General features: G+C 35.7%; 1 protein-coding gene across 2 annotated transcripts in view; it reads left to right on the top strand.

Annotated features, from left to right (window-relative positions):
• Positions 1 to 8,150: 8,150 nt before the first annotated feature.
• LOC117703684 (xin actin-binding repeat-containing protein 2) overlaps positions 8,151 to 26,641 on the top strand; it is an 82,563-nt gene continuing 64,072 nt past the window's right edge. For both annotated transcript variants that reach the window (XM_034495462.2, XM_076928847.1), the window contains exon 1: positions 8,151 to 8,286. The gene's annotated coding sequence lies outside the window, so the exon portion shown is untranslated. The remainder of the gene's footprint in view (positions 8,287 to 26,641) is intronic.

Raw genomic sequence — 26,641 nt, forward strand, 5'->3', positions numbered from 1 at the left:
ATATCTTAAATATCTAGAACAGAGAATTTAAAAGATATAAGAAGTTTGGAAATAAAAACCAGTTACTCATAAATTAACAAAGGTCAGACAGCCCTTAGAATGTCTGAAACATGTGCATTACGGAGCAAGCACGACAGATGAGAACCTGGAGAGGAGATGGTTAATAAATCATTCTGTAAACAAGCTAGGCCCTTCTTTCTCATGTTGAAAATACAACATAGAAATAAGACATAAAAAATAAAGAGTCCACAGTAAGTTCATCTACAGTGTATGTATACTGTCATATCTAGTGACAAATAACCACATTTCCTACTTGGAAATAAGTGTTTATCCTGGTTTTTTTGTGTGTGTCTGTATATTATTTTAAACCAAATAGAAACATTCTGTTAAAAATGGGGCTTTGGTAACAAGACTTTGGGCTTTGGAAAACTAGCAACCAACAAAATTAGTGTGACCCACACACATTAATGCACACATACATACAGTTACACATACATACTACACTGCACACACACATATACACACACACAAATAATTGGGCCTATGTTATATAACTATTTTTATATCATACTTTTTACTACATTGATACTTCTATCCACTTTTTATTGAGATGTAAATTAAATTGAATAATACAAAACATTTTAACCATAACCATTTGTCTTAGCCATTTCCACCACTGCAACAGCACATGAGAAAATAAAATAAAAGGGGAAAATGTATTTTAACTGACAGTTCTACAGGTTAAAGGAAATTGGCATTTTGCTCTATTAGTTCTTAGTGAATGTATAATAGGTATAACTTGGGGACATGTACTTGAGCAAAGAGGTATCCCCTGACCCCAAATAGAAGACAGAAGGTGGAGAAAGACAAGACAGGAAGAGCTAGGGACAAAACACATCCTATTAACTCATCCTTCTGATGACCCACTTCAGTCAAGTCACACTGAGTTCTCTAAAAGTCCATTCAGCTTTGAAGTCATCATTTAGCTATGATTAGAACCTCCATGAGCCACTAGCTGCTAACCAAGCCTTTAGCATACACCCAATTCCATAAACGTTGGCTCATTTCAGCCAGATTCTTTGTCCAGAATGTTTTCTAGTGCCCACCTCCAATCAACCAAACTGTAGCCAAAAGTAACTACAATTGAATTTTAATCACCCATACCAGTTTTTTCTTATTCTAGAATTCCATAAAGTTCGGTTGTCAAATTCTCCTTTCATGCTTTTACAATTTATCTAATGTAATAAATGTTTGGGTCAACCCTCTTGTTTTTTAGAATAATAATATTTTTCATGAATAACCATAATTTTATTTCATTCTCTTGATTGTTGATAACCAGGCAGTTTCTTGTTTATCAATGATAGCCAGGCTGTTATAAACTATCTTACATAAGATCTGAGGAACCTGGATTTTCATGTCTTTTATTAGAAATATGCTAAGATAAAATACTGATTAATAGCTGGGGAACCGTGGAATTCTTTTCCACTGTGCCTTGACTATTTGCACTTTTATCAACAAATGTGAGAGAAATTCATTTCTTCTATATCTTCCATATCATCTTTAGTAACTGCTGCTGGTATTTAACCATCCTAGTAGGAAAAGTCTTATTTTATTATATACTTAATTAGTATTTGTTCTCCTGATGAATAATGTTAAATAGTTTCCTTGGGTTGTGAAGTAGGCTTACTTTGCTTTTTGTTCTTGTTTTTAGTATGTTTGATTGTTTTACATTTTTGTGTTGTTTATGAATTATCTGTTTAAGTGCTTTTCTATTTTTAATTGGCCACTTCCCTTTTATTATCTTACTTATTGTTGATTTTTTTTCTCCTTTTTACAAGAAACAGTAAGTCTTAGTATCTTGATGAACTTTCAAATTTTTCACCTCAAAACTTTTTCTTTTCTTTGAGGTTTAATTATTTGTTTCCTTCCTATTTCTCTCTTCCTCAGACACTGTTATATTTCTTGAATCATATATCTGTCCTTCATGTCCACCATTATTTAAGACTTGGCAAGTGTTCTTTCATTTGCAAAGTATGTAACAAGAACTAATGTAGAGTTCTATTGTGTACACTCTGAAGTTTTCTTGGAAAACTAGCAACCACTCACTAAATTTCTGTCCAGAGGGAAGTAGATGTTAACAAGAGTGTTGTGATACTAATATATTAACCACATAGCTTGTAATTGTCCAGAAGTTATATTGCACAAGTTTGGTGGAAAAAAAAGACTTAGTTTTTGGTCTAGCAACATGGAATAGTCCAAAGCTTTTTCTCCCTTTTGGGAAAACTTTGTCCTCCTCTGACTCTGGGGGTGTTCTAAATATGTAATCTTATAGAAAGTGTTACTAATATTTATTGTTTTTAATGATAACAACTACTGGAAACTCTATACAAACTTCAGCATATCTCAACTATTATGTCCATCTTTGCACTGGTTAAATACATTAAGGATAGCCTTGAAGACACCAAAATGTGTCAGCATAATATTAAGGAATAAAAATTCATCTCTTTGTTTTGGATTAATATGACTAAGAGTAAGCTAGAGTTTTAATCCTCCACTTCTCTCCCAAAGACTTCCATCTGTTCGTAGTTTGTGGTTTCTGGCTTATCCAGACTCTTTCTGTTGTGTGAATATGAACTGTCCCCATTCCCTGTGCATCCATGGTTGCCCCATATCTAACTATCACTACTGCGATTGTTAATGCTCTGTTCTACAAAGAACTTTGCTCTATATTTATTTAGAAGTATAGAAAACATCTCCTAAGGAAAGAGTGAGGGATAGTTCATAAAATATTTCACAGAATTTTTACAAAGGATTAAATTATTTACTCTGATTCCAAATTACTCAATAATGTAAACATAGTCATAGCCCTTCAAGTTATATCTATATGCTGTTTTAGACATTTGTGACAGATACTTGTTGTAAAAGATTGTTTTCAACCCATTTGCTTCTTTCAGCAAATGATTACCAACAGACACAGACACACAGACACAGACACAGACACACACACACACACACACACACACACACACACATTGCTGTCTGGATCAGGGTATGAAAGAGTACATAAAAAGTAAAGCTATATTTTAGCTTAGGTTATTAAGGATTATTATGGGAAATTCAAGGCAAGTAAAAAGTAAGTTTGGTTGTGATATTGTTCTTTTCTAATTAACTATTTTGTTTATTTAGATTCCAAATGTTTCCCTCCACCAGGTCCCCCTCCCATAGTTCTTCACCTTTTGCCCCCTTCCCTTGGCCTCTGAAAGGGGCACCTCATCATCATCATGCCCTTTCCACGCAACATATAGTCTCTACAGGATGAGGTGCCTCTTATCCCACTGAGGCCAGACAAGGCAGTCTTCTGCTACATATGTGCTAGAGCCCTCCGACCAGGCTGTGTATGCTCTGTTGTTGGTGACTAGTCTCTGGGAACTCCCTTAGGTACAGGTTAATTGACACTGTTTGTCTTCCTATGGGGTCACCATCCCCTTCGGCTCATTCAACACTTCCCCTAATTCTTCCATAGGTGGCCCCAACCTCAGTCCAATGGTTGGCTCTAAGTATCTGCATGTCTCAGTCAGCTGCTGGTAGAGCCTCTCAGAGGTCAGCTTTGCTAGACTCCTGTGTGCAAGCACAAAATAACATTCATAATCATGTCAGGGTCTGGTGCCAGTTAAAGTCAGGTTAAATGAACATGCTGAGTACACAGCAGGATATCAATTAAGACTTAGGTGAACTTAAGACAAACTATGAACTAAACTGTGAGATCCAGGAAAAGTTCAATTCGCTTCCAATGTTAGAGAAATTTTTCATATAATTGTATTGCTACACCTCTTTATGTGCCCACCATCCCTGTCACTGCCTCTTTCTCCAGCAATCCATTGTATTATATATGTCTTTTTTTTCTATTTTAATTAGATGTTAATACAAACACATTCAGCATGTGTGTTCCTTCCCATTTTTAACTAAGGACTTTCTCATTATAGTATTTCTTTTTCATAGATCAAATTAAAATATTCTTTAGGGTTCATTCATTCATTTATTCTTTATGAGAGGATTTGTATGTAATCAAATTTAAAGTATAGAGATGATCTACTATGAAGTGCTCAGTAAGAAAACTATTTTTTTTTCTTATTGAGTGATAGATCATTTGCAAATCTCTCAACATGTACTCACAGTGTGAGTCAAGAGGGTCTACATTTGGCTTATTAGTCAAGTGTTTACAGATGTCTCTGTCCCAGACAGCCCCAGCTTACACTGTGTGTTGGCACAGTTATTAATAGGGCTGAGTTCATCCTCTGAAGTTCCCAGTTTGTATTGTCAAGTACATCACCACTCTACATAGATTATGAGATATAATTTAAATGTCATATATATACAGCAACCTTATTACGCTTTCCTAAAATTATGACATACTTTTAATGTGATTGAACTTGAATGGATAAAAATTATAATTAATCAACTTCAGCCAATATTTATTTTTCTAAAGCTTTATTCCTGCTCAAAATATTCCTGAATAGATCAACATGGCACCTACAAAGAGACTGCTCAAAACACACTGCTTTGCTACAAACCTCAAAACAGATTGCTTTGTTGTAACTGGTATGCAAGTATGTTATATATGCTGAGTAATAAATCACAGATTTTAATTATAAAATAGCTAGATGGACCCTTTTGGTCCAGACTTTTCAGATATAGTAACTGAAATATAGTTTTTCCAACTGCACAATAGGCCCCTCTTTTCTGAATAAGGAAGCCCTCAGTGGCTTACCTGCTGCCCTGCACAGAGAGCATTGCTATTGCAAGCATACACTAAGCCTTCACCTCATCTTGTATTAATACAGGAAAGATTCTGTTCCTCACAAAGCTTATTAGCATGACATATAATAATGTTTGAAAATTTTAAATTATAGTCAGTATAAATAATGTCTCTGAAAATGTATACCTAAGGAATCAGCAGAATAAAGATCAATGCCCATTGTTTTTTGCTTATTATTAACTTTTAACTTTGAAAAAGTTAAATTTTCCTAATCCTCAGTTTTATTAGAAATAATGAGTATCAATTTCTTGTTTCCTTTTGAGAACAAGATGAAATATATGTAAATAACACAAATTAAATCTATAACATAATCCTTTTGTATAGTCCAGATGTTATTTTTAATGGAAAAATTACAAAAATTAGAACATATATTAAATTTCTTGAAAGGTACATTTTTTTTAGAATTTTAGATTCATAACAAATCTGAAGAGAGTGTACAAAATATTCCACTTGCTTCCCCATACATAAACCACATCATCAATGTACTTAAACAGAGTAGAACATTTCTTATGACTTTGATGAATCATACTGACACTCTTTGATCAGATACATTAATATTGATATGGTACATTCGCTGGGATTGAAAGGTGTATAATAACACACAATCCTAGTATAGTGCCGTTCAAAAAGAGCTTCTATTTTAGTCTAGTCTCCCGCCCTTAACCCTTACAAACTTTTATTTTTCCATCGTTTTACCTTTTTTAGAATACTAAATTGAATTCATATAGCATGCAGATTTTTGCACTAGATTTAATATTTGATTTTCCTCAATCTCTTTCTGTAGCACTGAGTAGCATTCTAATTTCTAACTGTACAAGAATGTGTTGATCAGTGAAGGACAGATAAGTTTATTCCAAATTTTAGTAAATATCTCTTTAAATGTTATCTATATTTATTTGTAGGCTTCTGGATAGATGTCCCATTTTAACTTCAAGCTAGGCTATAAGTATGAATACATTTGTCCCATAAATAACCACCAAGGATCTTCCACAAGGGCTCTTTCTTTTTCATTGTTATTGGGAGTGGGTGAATGGTCCCAGTGCACTGAATCTTTGTAGATACTTGGTGTTTTCATGTACTGTATATCAATCCTTTAAACAGTTAGGCAATCATACATCACTTCTGTTACTTGCACTTTCCTGATGGTAAATGGTGTGACATCTCATTCACTTGCTTCTCTGTCATCTATAACTACCTCTGGTGATGTATGTTAACATTCTTGGCACATTCAATTATTTTAACCAATATATGTAATTATAAAAGTTCTACATATGAATGGGTACTGTGTGATACCTCAATACATAAATACATTGTAGAGTATTAAAATCAGGCTAAATATATTTATTTTAATTATTGGTATTTTACAGAAAGATGAAATGAAACCTGAGGAATCAAATCAAGAAACTAGTATTAAATAAAAAGGAGTTAATTTGAGTAAGAGAGATTACAAAGCTTGATATCAGATATTTGATCAATTTATCCTATTGGCAAAACAGTATAATCAATATCCAAATAAAAGAATAAAAAATAAAAATAAAGTTGACTGCATTTATATATTAGAATTAGTCTCATAACTTATGATTTTAGATATACTATTTCTAATGAGCACTGTGCACTAACATGATTTTCTGAAAAATATTATGTTGTGATAGGAATGTTATAAATGCAATAATTATTTATTGTCTCAATTAGTCTTGGTAACAACCATATAAAGACTCTTGAACTTACTATAATTTAATCAAAGATGAATATATCAGAATATGCAAGAATGTTCAACTTGTTCAGATAACAGAACACAGTTGGTGTACACCTGTGCTGAGACCCTGGGTGACATGAGCAATACTCAGGAGAACCTTCCAAGTGATAAAAACATTCTCAATGCAGAAACACATGTCAAGGCTGGAGAGTAGATACTTGAGATGGAGTTAGTCCAGGCGAGGAACTGAATTTTAAAATCCTCATTAAATATTAATAACTTAAATTTCAGATGGCCTCATGCCTATCAGTGACCATATATACTGGCCAGTAAATCTTGAAATACATTACACCATAAAATCTTGTGGCATATTCAAGACCACTGTATAAACATTTTTGTAGAGATAATAAGTTGCAATATCACTAATTGTACTACTTTTAATAAAAACTTGGATCATATATGAAAAACACATATGCTTATCTTCCTTGGGCATGATTGTAAATTTACTTGTGTTTTTGGGTGCAATTAACACTGTAAATGTAAGATGCTTTCTTCAAGTTACTGGACAATTTCCTTTATTTGGGTTTGTTGTGTGTCCAGCTATTTACACACAGGACACCACTCTAGGGAAGTTATAGAAGAGATATAAGGTTGGTGAGCAGGATTGTTAGTATTTACTTAGAATGTGATAGATGGTGGCAGTATGGACCTGAAGGATAACATCAGCTAACTTCCATCTGTCTCCATTGGGCTAGCAGGGTGTGTGCTGAGAAATTAGTACAGTGGTATGTAATAGAATTCTCTCAGGAGCACGTAAGATGACTCCTTCCCTGGCTGCTCTATCTTGAGCCAAATAATTTAAGGCTAATATTAATATGTGTGGTTTTTATTCTCTCTATAGTGCCTCTTATTCCTTTCTTCCTTCCCTTCGTCCACCAATAAATAAGAGAATGAACAAATAAAATAAGTACTCCCTTTCCTCCTAAACACTACAGTATGGCTTTGCTTTATGAGGGAAGACTTGAAGACCAATCATTGCTTTACATATCAAGAATATAAAAATTTTAAATTAAAAAAAATTATGATGATTCTAGGGTTATCCCATTATAATTCCAGCCTATAGAGGGGGAGCCCAAATTCCTTGCCAGTCCATTGCACACAGGGAATTCCTACCTCCCATATAAAAGAAAATAAAACAAAAATTAATGTTCTGTCCAAAGATTTCAAGTTAATTTCACTATCCCAGCAGAATAAATAAGATTTACTATTTTTGTGTTTTGTTTTCAAATACTATACTCTTAAATGAGTAAAAGTATGTTTTAAATGCAAGCAATTGAAGGCTTTACTAACTCTAGTTTTTTTTTATATAATTTATTTCCCAGACTATGTTAGGAAGATTGTAGTAGCTGTGGGAGGGAGTTTGAGTGACTGCACATGTGTGAGAGCCATGCATACATTGTCGAGGACAGTATTAAGCAGTATGAGCTCAGAGACTCACTTCTGAAAAGAGTGCTTGACTCAAGCCACACCTATACAGAGCTCAGTTCCTAAAAATAGGTGCTAGGTTGCATCCTTTGGACACAGGGCTAAAATAAATTCGGCAGCCCTGTCTACTTGCTTCATAGACTCTTCGGTGGAGCTGGTCTCCACTCTGCTGGTTGCTTTCAGGGGACTGGGAAATTTGCTGTATTTCAAACAGGGAGGAGCCTTCCAAGTGAAGAGTTGTAAATCCATAGAGCGTTTCTACGGGGCTAGGGTCACTTCTGGTACAAAGGTATGTGTAATATAGTCGTGTGTGTGCCAAGGTTATAAAATGTTCTACTCTTCCTGAGAAGCAGTGAGGACTAAGAACCGATTGTCATCATCTAAAGGAAAATGATCAGGTTGGATTTGTTCTTAGAATTGTGCTTAGCGTTGTTGGATATGAAATTTAGGACCTCATATATTAATCTCTCTCCAATAAATTATTTTCATGTTTAATATTAAAGAATAATGAGCTTAATAACCAGTCACGACTTAAAAAGTTATCCTACAATTTACAGCCAGAAGGGAAACTGAAAAGAGCTTTGTCTGTTATGTGCACAAAGATTGAAAAAAAATATACAGATTAAGAAATGTGAATGATATTTCATGAAATTTGATGAGGAAAAGAATGAGCCTGAAATATTTTCAAGTATTTCAGCATACTCAGAGAAACGCAGAAAAGTTACTGCTTCTCCTTCATAGTTTGACTTTGTAGTTCTTGCTCTAGCTGTGGGCTTATGTCCTCTGGGAGTCTTACTGGAGTTAAGGATTAAAGAATCAGGTTCTTCCATGTTTTTCAGAATTAAGGAAAGCACTGCCAGTTGAATCTGCCAGCCCTAATTATGGTAACTGCAAACACAAACAGAGGATACTGAGATAGCGCTTTGACGGTATCATGCCCTATATACACTTTCAAATGGATTTTTTTTTCTGTCTTCAATTGCCCGTGAACACATTAATTTGGTCCTGTTGTGCTGTGTTTGGATGTTAAGAGACTGAAGTGATTTGGGAGTGACAGTATAAGAGATTCTCCTAAGACACGGTGGAAAAGCAAGGACACTTTAAGATTGCATAATGCAGAGTTTAAATTTAGCCAGCTGGTGCTGAACTGAAAGATATTTTATTTTTACCAGAGCTCAATTTGGTCACTGATGAGCTGTTGGTTGTTTGAAACATTTTAGAATTTTGTGTTAAAGCGTCAAAAGACAAGTAAAATATTTACTCCAACTCTATTCAGAGTTATGGATTCTTTTCAAATGAAAGCACACCTGTTGATAGTTTAGACAATATAAAAGGGAGTGGAAAAGGTTGGAGCAGAAATCAGAAACTCTGCATTGTATGTTTTAATAGCTCTCTGCTTCTTCGCTTGATATTTGAATATTTTCCCTTCTTGGTATCAACGCATTAGCTAAGCACTAGATCCGTTTTTAAATATCACTCAGAGCTTCACATGGCTGCAGTGTGGCAAACAGCCCGCTGCTTGGAGAAAAGACACAGTCTGGCTTTTAGATGAAATGGGGTTTCTTTCATCCAGGATTGGGCATCTTTTAGGTACAGCTTCCCTCGAGTTCCTGATAAATGAAAGTCGACATTTTCTAATGATCACAGGAGCCATTGCTTCAGAATAAGTTCCTGAAAAACATGTCAACACAGGTGCCTGCTGTCTCCTGTGGTTACAGAGAACAGGAAGGCTGCCTTTATGCAGGTCTGCTTTTGCCGAGAAAAGTCCACCAACTTCATAGATAATTTGTTGTTATTTACAAAAGTTCTGTACATGCTGTTTAATCCATACCTGAATTCCAACTCTTACTCTGGATTTGCTAAATTTGAAAAAAATTAAAAATTCTATGTAGCAGCTTTGTTTTTACCTAGTTACAAACTGTTAAGCTTAATGGAAGAATTTCAAGTCTGAGCCTGATATTCTCTCCCCCCACCTACCTGGGCGCTCTCTCTCTCTCTCTCTCTCTCTCTCTCTCTCTCTCTCTCTCTCTCTGTCTCTCTCTCTAACACACACACACACACACCAGACCATACAATACACAACACATACAGAGAGTCATCAGTTTATATATTAAAGGAATCTACCAGTAAAGTCTATTTGATAGCAAGAAGTCTATAATTTACAAGTCAGGATTGACAATAAGAAAATGGCAATATAGTTCTTAGCTTTTTTTATTAACAATCTGTGTGAGATAGGGCTTAATATAATTACCATGTCCTTTTTTTATTTGAATCTCATCCAGTCTTTTAAAAATATTAAAGTTACCCTTTGAAATTTAATTAAGTTGTAATTTGCTTTTCTCATTTCTTCAAAAGAAATTGGTTTATTCAACTGATGCACTCATCCTATGCAGAGTATTGACCAACTTCACCTTTTCAGATCCAAGAAAGCCTTGTCTAGAACACTGATCTATTCCGCATGAATACATGGTCTCTATATGGTTGCATTATGTGTTTTGTTTTCCATTTCCTGATACTACTTATAAAACATACATCCTATGGTACAGCCAGGTACCACTCTCCAACCTAGGCTCTTAGGCAATGCCATAAACATCATCACCAAGCATACTCCAAAAAGGTTTCAATGCCAAGAACCAAGCATCTATCCTTTCCAATTACAGACAGTTCTTCTATTAGCCTAACTCCACCAGGCATCCCGCAGACTCGACCCAGTTCTGGCACTACTGCCTCACTTTAGCAAATTTTCCAGAAGCTACAGACTGGATCAGTAATCTACCTCGGATATCAGCTAGAACCATGATATATATTATCATGATTATTAAAATTTAACATAAATATTAAATATATTATGCATTCAATATATTAAATATGTGGGGGATATGGAATATATTTCATTGGTACATCTCAAAGTTGTTAACTGATTAACTGTCCTTATCTCTACTATTTTATATTCTCCATGTGTGCAATCAAACTTAGGACTTTCACAGTTTTTCTCCTATTATTTAGCCCTGAAATTAGTCCTGTCTTTCTCTAGGGGTTTCAATGGTAGAATTCAAGTTGCAGCCTCTCTCCCTTTTGCAGAGGTACCTAAGGGCCAGAATGAACTCATCTTTTTATTCCTTGGTTGCACTTCTGAGCAAGCTGTTGCCATCTTGAAGCCAGGTACCTCTCTCCAACCCAGGTTATGGTGATGCCATAAACAGCATCACCAAGTTCAGTCCAAAAAGGTTTCAATGCCAAGAACTATATATATATATATATATATATATATATATATATATATATTCCAAAGTATATGATAAATGTCTATACCAAGTCTTTCTACTGCAAATTGCAGATTTAAAAAAATCATCTGTCCCCATTGGAATCCATCTCTTGCAAATTTACTCACCCCACCCCACCGAGAGTTTTTCCATTTGTATCAATAAAAACATAACAGGCAAGAAAAATTAGGACATGAAAATAGCAAACATTTCATTTTATTAAAATCAGTAAATATAACACTGTGTTTGTTTTGATACATGAAGTGGCAATGAGTTTATATTCAATGGCATTTAAAATTTTGTGAATCTCAATGATGGCTTGAAAATAATTCAGGGCAGAAGTCCCAACCTACATAATGCTGCAACCCTCTAATAAACGTCCTCAAGCTGTGGTTACCCTCAACCTAAAATTATTTTTGTTGCTACCTCATAACTGTAATTTTGCTACTGTTATTAATCATAATGCAAATATTCTTGGAGATAGGGTTTTGTCAAAAGTGTCAGGGCCTTCAGGTTGAGAACCACTACTCTAGGAAAAGTACAATAAGTAAACCGAATTCCCACTACTGTAGTTTGACCACTTAAAATATTGCCAAAATAATGAAAAGTTATTATTTTAATATACAACCTTGTGGCTGCTTAGTTCAACATCTTAAGTACTAAAGTACAGAAACAGAGACTCTGGAATGAGTTACCCATACAAAGCCTCAAGACAGACCCCAGAAACCCCCTCTCTTGAGTTCAGCTTAATCCTAGTATTAACTTCTCTATCTTGGAGTCTTTGAAGCATAGCAGCCCTGACCTATGTAGCCCTACAATTGAATGCACATTTGGAAGCACATCTTGGTATAAAGCCTTGGTTGTTTTGTGGAGATAGATAGATAGATAGATAGATAGATAGATAGATAGATAGATAGACAGACAGATAGATAGATGAAAGATGGATGTGTGGGTGTGTGAGTGTGTGGGTACGTGGATGGATGGATAGATGATAAATAGACTCTTGTTTCTTTTCATACTGTGTTTCTTTTCTCCTAAAATTAAAACAAATTATTTGAAAGAAAACATGACCACGTATGCTGTAAACACTCAAAAACTGGCAGTTACCTTATGCTTGGTTTTTACCCAGTGTTTGTGTGTCTTCTCTGTAAGATGAGATCTGCTCCCTCACCCTGGCTGGTTTGTCTTTGCAAACATGTCATTTCTCACTGCTCTTTTTTGGCAAGCTCTCAAGTCCATCTTTTCCTCTCACGTTTTTCTAATTAGACACAAAATATATCTGGATTCCCTGAATGTATCTGATTGCTGAGAAGTATATAATTCCCAAAGCGCTTCAGGTGTACATATAATATAAAATAAGCACAGCATGAGAATTCACCATGGGGACCTTTTACTCTTTTGGGAAGATCCAATGGCATCATAGATGGTCTTACATGATAATTACTAGATTTAATAATTATGTCACAAGTTTAGTGTGTTTTAAGACATGGATCAATATAGCTTCCAACCACATGTTCAGTGTTTGTGAAGAAGTTCAATAAGGGTAGTTTGAATATAAAATAATGTTCAGACAGCAATTGCTATTTTTGTTTTTAATTTATAAGAACCTAACTGTGTTGAACTTATTTGGAGGTAGACTTCATATTTTGCAGAACCCAAGGTTTGGATGAACAGAGTCATGATTATAACTTTATCTGCAGCAGTATTTGGGTCTTGCTTCTTTTAAGTCAACACTAACATAAGAATTCAGATTTATGTTAACTGACTTCTAAGCCATTTACACAGATAATTAAAAGCATATGAACAACCAACTATATAATTAAATGTGTCAGGAAAACAGTGAAAAATATTTTTGTAAAGTTAAAGCTCCTTTAATGATGTGTGTGTTTGGTATTTTTGAAGTTATGCATGTCTATCCAATTGTTCTAGTGAAGTGGGCCTATTCCATGACATGGAGAGATTATAGTGAGTTCCTTCATATTATTAAAGGTTCTCAATTGTATCTGCAAATTTTTCCTAGTTTTGTTGCATACAGAGGCATGTATATCCCTGCATACTTCATAGGGCAAAGGGTAGAAGGTAGGTGTTTCCCTGCTAGGCAAGATCTAGCAGGAGTCACCATTGGAAGACAAATGGTACAGCAGATGATAACAGAAAGCCACCAGCAAATCACTGTGTAGAACTTGCTCTGTGCTGCTCCTTCCCAAGGTACCCATAAAAAAGGCAGTGCCACATGAGAGCCACAATTTCTTTAATAGGCAACATCCACTATGTCCTGTAGGAATGCAAGACATTTATTTTTAGGGATGGAGTTGTGTGAGCATGTCCACTTTCAGCCACTGACTCATTCTGGAGTCAATATAATCTCAAGATTCACTATCGCTATGTCTCCACATTTTTCTGTATTATTTCATATTCTTGATAAAAAATAATTTGACTGTTTAAAGAGCTATGGGTGATGCTCAAATAATAACCAGTATCTACAATATAATAATAATAATAATAATAATAATAATAATAATAATAATAATATATCCTGTTATTTTCGTGTAATAATAGGAGAGCCTGACCTTCATGTAAATATTTGTGTTAAGACTTAAATACTAATGTTAGCAAGACAATTCCTACAGAACTTTTCTTCTAAGGTAGATATGAAAAAGAATTCCAGGGTAGGTATATAAAATTGAATTTATGTATGCAATCTTAGCATTTTGTCACTTGAAGTCATAAAATGTTTGTAGGAGTTAGAAAATGTTTGTACACGATGTGCTAGCCTCTCTCTCTCTTCCAACATAACCTCTCACTATTGCTTTCTAAAATTCATATTTATGAAAGACCTCTGAATATGTTCCTTTATTCTAGAACTCAGACAATTGTTGATGTGTGTGACGTTCCTTCAGTTGTTGACCAGAGTCACATAAGCTTTGTGACTAGAGCTATGTGAAGTTCATATCACATTGTTCTGGAGATGAGAAATGCTAATGGGGTTACCCTCACAGGTCAATCATGAGCTTTTGCACCAGCTCTGTGGGTTGCAATTCTGCTTCTTGCCTTTACAAACTGTTGATATTGAGCCAATGAAAAGCTCTAGGCATTACCTAATGACAATTAGATGCTGGTAGAGTTAGCATTACCCTGATAATAGTTATACCCATATTTGTAAGTTGTCCACATTTGTAACTGCCACTTATTAAGTCCTGCGTAAGACTTGGTCTTTCATATCAAGATTAGTGTTTAATAGTGTTGTTATTGTAACATAGTAATTACTGAGTGTGTGCTCCCAGGGAGCAAGGTAAAAATATCAAAGTCTCCGTATGCTTAACTTTCAAACTAGCAATGTTCTGGGAACCTGTTTCTGAGAGAGAATTGTCTACCTGATTGAATATGTTGTTCTGGTGTTAACACCATCCTTGCTTTTCCACACATACCCTTCAGTGCAAATTAAATTTCTGTGCTCTCTGGAGTTGCAGAAAGCTATTAAGTGCCCTCTTTCCATTGTAATTATCCCAGCACTTTAAATGGAAAACTGCTCTCTTATTCTTGGTATCAGTATCACATTACCTCAAGAAACTAAACTCTTCACCAACTTTAGCCCCAGTGACTCCAATCTTTCCTCTGGAGGAGCCGTGCATGGTCTTAGTTAGTGTTCTATCGCTGTGAAGACACACCATGGCCACAGCAACTCCTGTAAAAGGAAAGCATTTAACTGTGGCTTGCTTACAGTTTCAGAGGTTTGGTCCTTTATCATCATGGTGGGAAGAATCGTCGCAGCATGCAGGCAGACATGGCGCTGTAGAAGTTTCTGAGAGTTGTACATCTGGATCTATGGGCAGCAGGAAGAAAGAGAATCTGGGCTAGGCTTGAACTTTTAAAAATCTAAAAGCTCACCTCCAGTAAACACTTCCTCTAACAAGGCCACACCTCCTAATCTTTTCAAATAGTTTCACTTCCCAGTGACAAAACAGTCAAATCTGTGAGCCTATGGGAGCCAGGCTCATTCAGACCACCACAGCCACCCACAGCCACACTGGACCTTGTCAACATGTCGATCTAGTTGTTGAGCTGCAAACATATTCTGAGAACATATTTTCAATCTTTTATACCTTCTACTCTTCAGTCACAATGGTAAGTGATAGCAACACTCAGGGCGTCCTACACATCCTCAGTCTGCACTCCCGGTGCACCTCCTGTCATTTTGCTGGCCTCCGTTTCTCTGTCTTAGATCCACTCACATTAAGTGAAAGATAGACAAGAGACTTCTCACTCAGGAACAAGGAACTAATACAGAAAGCTGGAGAGCAGACTGTTTGGTTTTAGACTAGGCAAGGCAGGATCCAGTCAACCAGTTAAGAGAAAGCAAACAACTGAGCTCATGAAATGATACAAGGCATCAGAAGTGAGGCAGGATAATAAGAAGAGAAAAATGGATACAGAGGGAAGAAACTAACGGGGTTCCTGGTATGGTTGTCCACATCTGTAACATCTGTAACGCTAATATTTAGAAGGTTGAGGTGAGGTGGAAACGTGAGGGTTCTTTGGAAAGCCAGTTGTGTCAGATGGTGTTTTGCTGGGGCAAACAGGTGAAGTAGCGTTTTCCTAAAGCAACCATTAGTGAAAGGATGTTTTGCTGAAGCAGACACAGGTGAGAGTATGGTTTGCTACAGCAAGCACTTGAAAGGATGTGTGATGAAGGATTCTTCACTAACGAAATGCATGTATTGATCCGCCTTGCATGCATACTTGAGCTCCATTTGTCCTGACTCCATAGAGAGGAATGCGCCAAAAACTTCTTTACTGTGCTGGTGGCTTCTCACTACTTCCACAGACTCAAACAGATTGGCAGAGTGAGTTCAGCTGATATAGACTCTTGTGGAATTTTGCTAAATCAGACTCACATTCTGAGGAAATACATGTGGTGAGACAAGGCCCTTTGGAGGACACATGATGTTAGGAGGGAGTATAAATAGGACTCAATAGACTGTGAGAGGGACAGGTAGAGCTATCTGTGCAACACTTCTTGGTTTCTCCTCTTCCCTGATCTTTCTTGAGAGAACCACCTCAGAGAACTTCTTCTGATGTCCCTGCTGGTCTGAATCCCTCCTGCTGACACCTGCTGATCCAGCTGACGCCTGGCGGTTCCTGCTGGGTCTTGCCACCTCTGCTGCTATCTCAACACCTCTGAACTAGACTTCTGGTATATCCAGGAAGTGTTTTCAAGTGGATCAAGCTATTACTGCTGACCCATGAACTGAACTGCTGATTTTCTTACAATGCAGATGAGATTTGCTCCAAACAACAATTTCTAAACAGGTCCACTTCCCCTGTATCATAACAACAGTTCTATTCTACTACCTCTTGTGGGTTATGGACTAAAAGAGAGGTTAAAGAATTTAAGAACCATCATTAAAAGTAGCCTTTGAAAAAATTAAAGTTACAGTGAGGCAAAAAGACCATCAAATGTTCAGGGCCAGTGTGAATTACAAAGAGAATTCCATGCCAGCCTCTGTACAACGTCGGACATGATGGAAAGTTCCCAAGGGAGATTAGACAGGGGGAGTCTAGATTGGATTTTATGAAATTACATTGAATGTGCATATGAAATTTTCAATTAAAAACAATTAAAATTAAAGAAACAACCATAAACAAGAATTAGGAGGACAAGATGCGATGGATACTCAGATCAATGCCTTAATGGCATGTGCTTCTTAATAAAGGCCGAGAGCAATGCAGGAGTCTCAGAAGTACCCTGCTTCTAATCCCAGAATTAGTTGTCAGTGCTAAAGTAGCCATGATAGACTGAGTCCCCACCCACCCATCCTGGGCCTGCTGTCAGCTGTCACAGCTACCGTCCCATTCACATGTCTCAGTTTTATACTGTCTACCTCACTGAAACCAAGTTCAACTACATCCTGTCAACATTTCCTGAGTATGTTCCATTCCCAAACTGGTGCCAGAGTGTACATATGTGTCTGTGAAGGCTCTTAACATTAAATAAAAGATCACATGACTATAGGTATGCTGATTAAACAACAATAATTTTACTCAGGTTTCATTGAATTCTTGCTATAGTCATCATTATTTCTAACAACTCCACAACTGGAAAACTTGAAAGTAGAAACAAGTTTGTGAGAAATAAAAAGGGGGGGAAACACAACTGGAAAACTTGAAAGTAGAAACAAGTTTGTGAGAAATAAAAAGGGGGGGGGGGAAGCAAGCCCTGCTGGCTTTTTATCAGTTAATTATAATTAATGGGATAAAACACCATGACAAAAACAACTTAGAGGAAAAAAAAAAGATTATTTGTGGCTTATGGTTGCAGTGAATTAGAGTCTGTTTCTGGGAACTCCCACCCTAAACAATAACAGGAAGCAGAGAGAAACAGCAGAAAAGGATGTGAGTTCTTTGAAACCACCAAGCTACCTCCAGCAACATCCCTCTTCCAGCAAAGTCGTGCATTCTAATCCTCTCTCAAATAGCCACTTACAGAACAAGCATTCAGATGCTCATACTTACAAAAGACATCTTAGCCGAGCCACACAATATATGAAATGCTAATGGTGGATTTTAGGAGGAACAATTGGCGAAATAGACTTAATGAAAATGATATCTCAGAAAGAGTGGAGCTCCATAGATTATCCACAGTTGGGTGCCATGTCTGTGTGTGTGTGTGTGTGTGTGTGTGTGTTTAGATACTGGTCTAAGTGTTTTATTTCTGTTCAGTATAAGCCTCTCAACAACAACTATATGCCCAAGCCTGAAATTACATAAATTTTTGTGTATGTAATGTGTGTGTGTGTGTGTATGTGTGTGTGCGCGCACACACATGTGTATGATATTTTTAATTTCTCCTGTGATCCTTTCTTTTAGGCAGTCAAGTTCATGGAGTTTACCACATATTCCTCAGACCTTGCACTGATAATGAGGGTGATTTAGTGGTCTGTGCCTGATTTTCTTTCCTTAGCAAATATGCAATTCAAGTGTATCCTGGAACAGCCCTCAAACCCCAAAAGTCACAGACCAGGAGAATGCTGCTTCTGCGTTCATGGTCCTCCAGGGAAAGCTGGGTGTAAGCTTATGTGAGCATGCACAGGCACACTTACTAGCTTTGCATCTCAGTACTTAACACCCAGGACTACGGAGCTGAGAATAACAATGAAGACATGGCTGGGTTTGAAACTTTTAATCAGCAGCATGTTTCTACAGCACTCTGTGGCTATGTAAGAACATGAAAAAAAAAATCTGGCAAAACTTAAATATGGCAGGAAGCCCAACATTTCCTAGGTTTAGTTTCTCCTCAACCTTTTTTTTTTCCAGTTTTAATTTTCATCTGCTCATGTAGTGTACACATTTCCCCCATACGTGGGCATGCCAAATTTTGGTTGAAAAGTTGGATTTTATTGTGGGAGACTCATGTTTTCACAAGCTTGACGTTTATATTTGCTCTCCTCTAGAATCTTTTGTTTTAGCTTTCACATAGCTTTGCTGATTTTCTTAATAACTTCCATTGCAGAATTTAAGACTTACTTTCTGTGAAACAAAACAACAACAAGAAGAACAGAAAAGAAACAATGAAAGCCATTAAACTGTAGGTATTAGGTTTTATAATGTTATTTCAAGGTAATTCAGAGTATCCACTGTATGTGTCATGGAATATTTTAAGTAGTTGTAAACTGGCTATTTTAATCTGAAATAACAGTTTGCTTCTTGGGGGGGGGAACTTTAGTTCTAAGTAATAATACGAATTTAATAACTTGCTCTACAAAACTGTTTGGATAACTTTGCCACTCACTGTTAGAAAAACACCTGCTTCTGCCTTCTAGAAATAGTTTTTACGTGCTCTGTGCTCACAGAAAGACCATGTTTAAAGAATTTCTGGTCACTGGCCAACCATTGTAATTAAAAATCTGTGCTGCCATTTTGAAAACAGATGAAGTTGAGATTATTGATATGAAATCATGGTAGATATGATTAACCTACAGATCAGCAATTTATGAAATAGGTGACATTGTGTTGGCAAGTAGCTGAAAGATAGCATTATCATTAAGTATCTTAAACATTAAAAATACCTTTAAAAAGAAAACAAAAAGGAGACTTAACTTTATAGAATAAGTTCCCCTTTGTGGCCACTGACTGCCCTAATGCAGTGGGAAAACAAACCAAATTGAAGAGATCCACCCAAGGATTTTGGTTGAAAAAAAATCAATACATATTAATCAAAATATAGAAAGTTGTAAGCATATGGAAACTTTACATGGAAATATATACAGTCCGATACATGATAACTTCTGCTGCTGCTTAAACTTGCTTCTTCACTTCTTATCTTTTTTTCCTTTGTCTTCTACTACACATGAGTTTAAATATCACAAATCCAGAAACCGTTTACTTGAATGTGTTCATTAAATAAGGTGTTTATGAGTGGAGCTGTCTGAATAGGCATGGCAGAGAGCAGTTTCAATCAGATAGTATCTAAACACTAACTTTGATACTTTTTCGTGTAAAAACAGGGGTGAATGAAGCCACAAATACAGAGTGCCCCATGTTACCGCCTACTTTAAGGACTGGGATTTGAAACTGAGTAAGAAGTGCAAATGACATAGTTTTAATGATAAATAACTATATATAAAATAAAAGCAGGTGAGAACTAGTAACTCTGTATTCCTTGTAGATCCTAAGCAGAGGAGACTATTAACTTATTTCCACTCTTCAGACTGAGGCTAATACCACTGTAGCATCAGAGATCTGACATCATAGATTTCTGTTGAAATTACAAACTGCAGTTGGATGCAAAGGGTATTTAGGTCTTGTTAAGTGTGTCAGGGGAGATTTTTCTAGCACCTGATTAATTAGAAGTTGATACACTGGAATTATTGTAACTTTATCTGCAATTTGATACATGCTGACAAAGAAAATAGCTTTTTTTCAATTAAGTGGCACCATGTATATCAACTAAACTCTAAGGCAGACCTAGTGGCCAGAAGTAATTGACCAATACAAAATTAACTCAATGGTACATTTGTGAACTTTTAAGTGTTTGTGTTTTTTGCTTTTGTTTGTTTGAGTTTTGATTGTTTTTTTTAATTTGGTTTTGCTTCATTTGGTGTGTGCGTGTGCGTGTGCGTGTGGGTGTGCGTGTGCGTGTGCATGTACATGTATGATAAGACTTTTATCTGTTTATTTGGTTTTTCATTTTTGTATTTTGTATTTTGGTGGGGTTTATGTTTTCTATTTTGTTCTACTTTGGCTTTGTTTTTTAAGAGAGAAAGAATATAAAATTGGGTGGATATGGAAGTGAGCAAGATCTAGGAAGAGTTGGAAAAGGAGTAAATGCTATCAAAATATATTATATAAAACTTTTAATTAAAAATTAAGTTATTATTTTTTTTAATTTATAAACATTTTTGTTTTAAGTTTTGTAAAAAAAAAAATCTAGGCTTTATTTTATACATATTGTCTCTTTCCCCAAATGGGGACAATAATCAGACTTCAATCTTGACAATGCACACACTGGAACAGCATGCCAATTACCTCTTATTTTGTTATAACAGCCTACAGCTTTTAAGAAAAGTAATATCCCACAAGAGATTCTGCAGAGTTCTGCTTTCCATTAATAGTTCTATCATCCTATCTAAGAGGATCTAATATAAAAGCCATACTGTGTTGGATGTGTTCAATGCTTTGTGTATAGTTTTCCTGAGCACATTAGTGTTTTAAAAGAATGAAATGACTCCCAGAGTAACAGGGTGTTTAAAAGCAATACTGTATTATTTATGTGTGAGTGTGTGTGTGTGTCTGTGTGTCTGTGTGCACACACACTCATTTCCTCCTGATTGCCTAGCTTTTCCAAATAGTGTACAACAAAGAAATCCTAGGAATCAGTATGGTTTTCCTGCTTTGACTAAGTCTATCAGTCATTGAGTTCAAAAGGAAAAAATATCAAAGTACAGTGAAGTTTGTGGACTTGACAGAGAAAACATTTTTAGATTGAAACTTCTAATTATTAAAAAGTTTCTTCAAATTAAGGGACTGGGTTTCTGTAAAACAAAATTAGATTTATTTAAGTCCAGTTTACTTTTCAAAGGAAGTGTGTTATTCGTTGAAGAAAAAGTCACCATGGCACTGCGAAGTTAATGAGACATACAATCTGGGGACTTGGGATATTTTATCATGGTTCAACAAAATAAATTTCAGATTGTTGTCTTAACAGAGAGGTGAAAGTTAAGGGAGAGTAAAGAATTGGAAATTTTCTTAAAAGAGATGAGATTTCTGCTGATCCTATATGCTCTTAACACAAACATTGTTCTAGGTACTAGATGGTAAATTACTAGTCTGCTAATTTCTGCCTACATTCAGACAACTTTAAGCATGGGCTTTTCAGGAAGACGTTCATCCAAACTCCAAATTATTCAAATTTTGTCTCTATTACATAACAACTGCTTATTTCTCATCTCTGAATGCCTTTTTAGTTCATCATGTCAATGTAATCAAACTGAGAGAGGATTTGTAAAATGTAACTAACTCTCAGTTCGGTCACAAAGCTTCCTGAGACAATTAGATCACAAAGAGTCTGAGCTATTGGATCAATTAATCCCTTGACAGAGTCTTAATATTATCAGAAGGAATGAAAAATGGGAAGTAGAGTCTAGTAAGAGAAATAGGTCATTGGAAATGTGACTGAGGGCTGTCAGTGTCTTGACATGAGTCCTTCTTGTATACCAGTTTTCCATTTCCTGATGCTGATATGAACTACTCAGTTTCACACAGCTTTCCTCGCCATGATGGACAGAGATGTTGAAACTACAAGCAAATTCAGTGCCTCTTTATAAGCAATTCTTTAATTTGACCACAAGATCAAAAACATTATCATTACAAATGCTGATGGTTGTCTTGATACTGAAACAAAAGAGCTGAGTGTAAATGGTTTATAAGGTTTCCCAAGCCTGTGAGAGATGCTTGTTCATCCTAGGAAAAGACACATTTTAAGATAATATGTAAAGGTAATTCCATCTACCAATGACTTATGTTTGTTCAAAATGTCATTTTCTGTGTGTTCTAGAGATCCCAAACACTCTAGGAGTACAGGGAGATACTTTAATCTATTTAAAAGACATAACAACATTTTTCATCATAAACAGATTTCCCACAATCCCTTTATGGTTGAGGTGAACATATTGACTTCCTGTTTCTCAAGACTCAATTTCTAGCAATGAGAAATAGTAAGAAGACAGAAGCCTTCCCAGAAGACACAGAACACACAAAAAGCATGGTTTGAAGAGATAAGACTCTGAAAATTTTAAGAAAATCATAATGAAGTAGCAATTTGTATAGTATTTCAGAAACAAGTAGGGAATGTTCATAGCCAAACTAATCATATACAACATATTTTACTTATCATATACTTTCTTTACAATGTAATATTTGAAGTACATGATTACTTAGCAGATAACAATACAAACAATATATGATGAATTATATATAAAGAATGGCATACAGTTCTCTTTAGTAGGTAGATACAGGTCAAGTGGACTTGAATAGGAGTCTATGTATGGTCATCTGGTCTATTTCAGGACAAGGGTAAAAAGTTCCCTGCTTGTGGGACTTTGGAAATTAAAGCACATGAACAATTCTTTTGCACTATTGTACTGATAGTTTATAGTTCTTAAAATATATAAAGTAGGACAGAACATGAAAAGTCATTTGGAGGTAAGCATAATCCATCCTTCAAGAATGATATTTTGCTGTCTCTGTGAATCTATTTTCATATGACACTTGTGGTGCTTGCTTGTACAAACAGGGTTCATTATGTAGGGCCAACAGCCCAATAAAACAAATTTTTAAATATCATATACATTTACCAAATATTTTTCTCTTTTCTATTTTTTCTGCAATATAGTCATATGTGTAGGATATTTTCTTGCTAAAATCCTAACTCTAAATTTACCAATATTTTATGTTTGTATCCTCTTTGGTTTGGGCATCATGATAGAAAGAATGGGATATGTTCCTTAAGAAATTAAATGTAAACATGAAATTTAAATACATCAGAACTAATCCTATATTTGCTACATACTAATTTGGGGGTTTATAACTTTTCTTATTTACCACCCTAGATCTATCTATACACATTTTATAAATCTATGAATCCATCTACCTTTATGTAGGGTATACAATAATACTTGGATGATTAAAAGACAAAAAAAAGCACTTAGGTTATTCTATAAAAGATACTACATTTGAACACTTCCATTTTATATGATTATATATAGTCTCTATAGGCAACTATCTAGGTGTTATTAAATAAGTAAGAAACAAGAATTTTTAAAAACATTAAACAATTGATTTAAAGTCAAATACTAATTGCCAGATGAAGACTAGAAATCACAAATTATGGGTGGAAAGCAGATAGCTACTTTTTAGTACTCTTCCTTTCTAAAGTAGGTCCAACCAAGACTGATAGAGACAGAATTAAAAAAATTTTCTAGAGTGAAATTACATGCTGATGCAAGATGGGAAAACTGGGAATAAATGTGTTCTAACACAAACTCCATAAGTAATCAAATACATATTGTAGAAGGTAAAAAAAAAAATTCTGTAATGTATCCCAGGTATCAAAATCAAGGGCGTTTTGTCTTACTGGGATTTAACATGTTTCATCATGTCTGAATTAGAAGTATAATTTAAGATGAACTATCTGAGTTAAGTGGGAAAAATTGAGTGCCATTAGACTAGCTGTGATATTTTAATTCCTTCAACATATTGGACTGTATTCATTTTAATGTATTTTTTTTTATGTTCAGATCACTGTGGTTTGGGGTGTTGGCAAAGATGTGCAGTGTGTGCCACCAACTTCCTAAAGATAACTTATATAATGATTACTGCATGTGGAATATCTTCAGACAAGCTGGCTTCTTCAGCAGGATGGCCATCTGGGATATTTTTTTCTTAATTCAGAAGCCAGCAATAAAATGGCACAAATTGTTTTATTTCTAGTTTTAGAAATAAGGTCAGATTAACACATCTTAGGATAACATATTTTTTGAGGGTTTCTCTAGTATTTTTTCCTTCTCTTTCCAAGAAAAGCATAACTGAATACAAAGATTATTAATTTGTCCCCATAGTGCTGACTGGCCAATGATTAACTGACTGCCCTGTAAGGGCAGGATATCAAATTTCCTCAGTGGTGGGAGGGGTCATATTCAAGCCAAAGCAAAAGAGAGGCATCATTCCACCCTTCATCTAGGTAGCAGAATAAATCACTAGAAAATGAAAGCCATGCCTCCTGCTCTGCATTTTCTCCATCTTGCAGTAAAACCCATCCATTTCCCTGCCCTCCGAGTTCCATATCTAACCTTTCATTAGTCTGATCTCTGTAATAACCAAAGCAATGCAACTGAACAACCTCCTATGGTTTCCACTTCTAGTCACAAGCTTATAAGAAAGACAAAGGAGCCTCTTAGATCTGTAGTAACTCAATGCACTGTTTTTTCTCTGATCTACCACACATTAGACTAACATCAATATCTAGAAAGGATAAATATGCAGATATATGTGAAGTAGGAAGAATTCATATCCTTAATTTAAAAATTTACTTGGAAATGTAAACATAACATTTCCATACAAATATCTGTACCTAAGAGCGTTGCAGACTGAAAGAAGTGCATAATCAGAGATGTAAGGAGGTTCTAGTCACTTTGTATTTGGTTCTATTGTGCATGTGTATGTAGAGTATATGTATGAGTGCAAGCTTGTGGGTGTGTGCATGTATGTATGATAAACAGCATGCATGTGTATGCCAGAGATCATCATCAGGCAACTTACTGCTGCTTGTTTTGAGAAATGTCTCTCCAGGAACCCAGCGCTCACTGACATGCTTAGTTAACTGGCTATTCAGCTGGAGAGGTTCAACCATCTGCCCCATCAGTGTTTGGATTATAAGTATGAATACCAAGGATTTTAAGAATATTTTAACTTTCACATGTGTTCAATGTGTATATAGCAAATCCAACATACACACACACACACACATACACACTACCTTTGCTCAAACTCACACCATAGCAGTCCTGTCATTTCTTCCTCACAACAGTTTTCTCTTTGGTAAACACACTTTCATTAGCATTGCCCTGGGTCTTTATAGGACCATCCACTGGAACATGGGCAACCTATCAGGGGCTACAACCAAAAAAAAAAAAAAAAAAAACAAAAAAAAAACAAAAAAAAAACAAAAAAAAAACCTAACTCTTCTCTCAGTGCCCATTAGCTACATATACCTCCTCAGCTATGGGCAGGGCTTCATGAGGCCTTTCTTCATTCGTGCCAGACTTGTGACTGATTGGCTTTTGCACAGGTCTTGTTCATGGAATCGTAGTCACCATGAGTTCTTGTAAGCAATGGCCTTAGTAATTCTAGAAATCATTGTTTCAAGCAGTCCTCCAACACCTTGGCTCTTACATACTCTTCTGTGTGTTTGAGTGATAAAAACCTTGGGTCTACTGTCTTACACAAAATGCCCTTTACCACTGAAATGTTTTCCCAGAACATGATTTTAATCTTTTGTTCATTACTTCATCAGTAAAACAGGAATAAATTCCCTACCAAATATAAGAATCAGTGTATAGCACAAGGAAAAGGATGAGCATGTTGCAGTCTCTCATTAACTAACGGTTTATCATGGTGTGAGAGGTCTCAAGAAAAATATAACACCGAAACTTATGTTGAGATGTATAAACCATCTACAAGCCTTTAATGGCTCAACTTGTTTGACCTTTTCATTGAAATTTAAATCATTTCATTCAATTATTGATTTTTTTTTAAACAGGCCAATTCTCTAAGCTAAGCAATTAATTTAAAATGTTTAATAGGAGTGTAATTAAATTCTCAAATATGCTCAAACTGGCAATATTTTCATTCTAATGATTATCACATTTCTTCTTAAATTCTGTTCATTCACAATTGCTTTCTGACCAGAAGTCATTTTCATGGTGTGATAGAATCTTGAAAAAGCACATTGAACATTTATACAGCAATTTATTGCTACAGGCAATACAGGGCAGATTGAATTGTCATTTGACCCAATCTATCTCTCTCTCTCTCTCTCTCTCTCTCTCTCTCTCTCTCTCTCTCTCTCTCTCTCTCTCTTTCTCTTCTTTCTCTCCCTCTTCCCCCTCTCTCCCTCTCTGTCTCTTTCTCTTCTCTCTCTCTCTGTCTCTCTCTCTGTCCCTCTCTCTGTCCCTCCCTCTCCCACCCCCTCCATTCTTCTCCTGCTTCTATTATCTCCTTACTCTGTTAATATCTTGTACCTCTCTTTCATTTATGAAGTTCTTGGGGACTGCAATTTAACCATATGAAGAATCTAGGAAAATCATCTCATATCAAGATCATTAG

The sequence above is a fragment of the Arvicanthis niloticus genome, chromosome 2 (assembly GCF_011762505.2).
Source record: "Arvicanthis niloticus isolate mArvNil1 chromosome 2, mArvNil1.pat.X, whole genome shotgun sequence".
NCBI lineage: Eukaryota > Metazoa > Chordata > Mammalia > Rodentia > Muridae > Arvicanthis > Arvicanthis niloticus.